We start from the raw sequence: 2,953 nt of genomic DNA on the forward strand, positions 1-2,953 counted from the left end.
TAAGAGTTCAGAGCTTTTCCCTGCCCACAGGGAGTACCAGCCCCAGTGAATCAAGCTTCGTTCTCCCAGAGAAAAGTCTGCTGAGTGATTTCTCTAATTGCCGGCTGCCATGGGCAGCAGTCCCCTTTGGTCGCTATCAGACCAACCGGTCAGCTCCTCTTGGCTGACCCCTGTCAGCTGCTCTCAGCACTAACCCAGAGCACTGAAGCCACACCTCACTGCCTGCCTCGGCTTCCCCCCTGGGATGTCAGAGCTGATTTTTGACAGGACCTTAGAGCTCCTCTTTCCACTTTACCTTGGCAATTGTGTTGCTGCCCATAAGCAGGCTTCCTGTTCCGGGCCTCTGCTTCGAGGCCTGGGCTTTCATCTTTTTCTGGCCTCTTGACAAATCATGGCTTCGAACCGTTCGTATCTTCAAGGCTCGCTATATTTGACCGTCCAAGTCTTTTCAGCACTGAGGCTGTGCTCTCTTCGATCTGTAATCAGATCAAGAGCACACGTACTTGGTGCAGCACCAGGGGAGGGGTAGAGGAAGTGGGAGGCTAGGGTGGGGAGGAGGGGTGGGCACACTACAGTCACAGATGTGGAAGAACCTCCACCAGACTCTGTTGTCCCCGCAGGGTCTCGATCTGAGCTTCTAAGGGCTGCAAGATCTTCCGTAAGGCCCTCTTACCAGCTGGTGTCCTCTTTGGAGGAGGCTTGTCTTGTGACAAGATTGGGAAGGAAATATGCGTGCTTTTGGCCTCCTCTGAGCAAGGAAGTGGAGGATTGGATCTGACCTTGCCCAGAGTTTTCTTGAGCCCTCGCCTTCTTCCATGGCTACCCAGCAAAAAAAAAAAAAAAAAAAAAAAAAAGCCACCGTGTCCTCTGCTGGGTAGTTGCGTGGCTGGTAGGCTGTTGTTGAACTCTTGGACACTACATCAGACATAAGTTAGTTACCTAGTTTCCTTACAGTACTTCAGGACCAGCCATGTGGTTTTCCAGACCAGGCCGATGCCCACCGAAACACCATCCTCATGAGGCACTGAGTCCAGCCCAGCCTCTCAAGCCTTCCCAAGCTGCATTTCAAGCAGTTCAGGCATCTACAACGACTTGGGGTCCACAGAGCTCACTCTGCTGCTCCACAGCCCCACCCTCCCCAGCCACCCTGGGATTTTAACAGATGCCACCAGCCACATTTTTGTCACTCCTCGGCCATCAGTGGGAGCTCTCTTTGCCCCACACCCTCAACAGAGTGAGGAGGTTCATTTCTTTCAGTGCCACTAAGCTGCCTTTTCCCCGGCCCCCGGTGGGAGTCTGCATGTTTTCATAGCTGACAATGTCCGTCTGCTCATTTTAAACCACCGCTCTATACCTCTTGTCTATTTCTTTTCCTTTGTGATTATTTTTTTGCACAGATCTTTTACCACAGCGGAATCCAAAGCCTTTGATGTACATGTGGCAAGTATTTCTCTCCCATCCCTTGTATAATCTTGTGCGAGCAAAGAATGGCTTCTTAAAAGTCCAGGACCAGTTACAATTTAAAGTATTGCCACCCTTTCTTTTTAAGGACTTTTTTTTTTTATGATTCAGAGAGCGCCCCGCCCCCCTGCTTAGACTCAAGCTCGCTTGATTCTCTCCTAATGTTCTGTATAGTGGTTATCTATTCGTGTAATTGTAAAAATTGTTATATTTGTATACTATAAGTATATGAATATAATAGTTATATGATACCATTTATATAATCACTTTACACAGCATGCAGAAGGGCTTAGTTTTATTTGCTAGATGGTGCCCTGTTCCCACTGGCTGCCTGTGTCACACATGGCTATGTCCCTGGGCCTGGCTCTCAGAGTGAGGCAGGAGGCAGAGCCACTGCTCCAACAGATGCTAGGTGTCCTGGTCCCGACCTGGTTTAGTGTCTCTGCTCCCTTTGCTGTTTACTGGGGGAGGGGAAGGCTTCAAATCACACATGCTCAATTCAGGCTTTTTCTGAGTTCTCAAAGCAGCAAATACCTTTTAGCTCACACACACACACACACACACACACACACACACACACACACACACGCACGCACACAAAAATTTGAATTTTGACAACTGTAGTCGATGTCCTAAATCGATGTGCTTAAGGAGGACCGCAGAGCGCTCCTTAAGAGGCCCTGGTGGCAGGCCCCCTTGTCCTGAGAGGCTTGGTGGTGGTGCCCCCTGGCTTTCTTTTCAGTACCTATTCCTGGGCTGAGATTCCCTATAGGCCAAACTTTAGCCTAGAGCAGACATTTTTAGGGCTGTGAGGTGATCTCTAGCAAACCGTGGCTTATACAGAAACGCTGACGGGGAACTTGCTACAGTGACTCAGTGGGGCCACTGGTGCCAACAGGGGATAATTCTGGGTTAGTGAATTCAGTTTCTGTTGGGACAGGGGTCCCACCTTTTTCCCCTAGGGTGACTGTGGAACCTCTTGCCTAAAATCTGAGCAATTTGTGTGTGGGGGGAGGGGCTTCCTGGGCTGAAGGAGGCCTTACCTCAGATCACAGTAAATGACCACCAAGGTGGGCTTTTCATCCAGGATCGTAAGAGCCGTAGAAACAAATATTTTCATCTCCCAAAAGTGAGCCCGAAAGGCACCTTAATTCTACTCTGTGAAACTGAGGTGAAAAGCTGAGGGTGACTGAATCCTCCTCCCGCCTCCTCCTCCACGTATCTGCAACTACAGCTTTGTCCAGGGATGCCGTTAGAGGGAGGGGAGGATGGTCTTAAGGAGCTGCACCCCGTAGTCATGATTCAGGCAAAACTGGACTCCAGGGCTTCGGTGAGACAGGACAATGAGTGTGGCAGACACCTTTGGGGGCACTGCTGCCTGTGCCCAGGGTGTTAAACATCTAGATAAGGGGCCGATGTGTCACAGGACTGGGCTGGGGCTGTCAGGGGGTGAGCAGCTCTTGGTTTGTGCTTCATTTCAGCCAAAGCCTGG

The 2,953-nt window shown here is 50.3% G+C and overlaps 1 pseudogene; it reads right to left on the minus strand.

Moving 5' to 3' along the window:
- Nucleotides 1–414: 414 nt before the first annotated feature.
- LOC116883257 lies at nucleotides 415–1,012 on the minus strand (annotated as a pseudogene).
- Nucleotides 1,013–2,953: the final 1,941 nt, after the last annotated feature.

This window comes from Rattus rattus, chromosome 14 (assembly GCF_011064425.1).
Source record: "Rattus rattus isolate New Zealand chromosome 14, Rrattus_CSIRO_v1, whole genome shotgun sequence".
In the NCBI taxonomy this organism is placed as follows: Eukaryota; Metazoa; Chordata; class Mammalia; order Rodentia; family Muridae; genus Rattus; species Rattus rattus.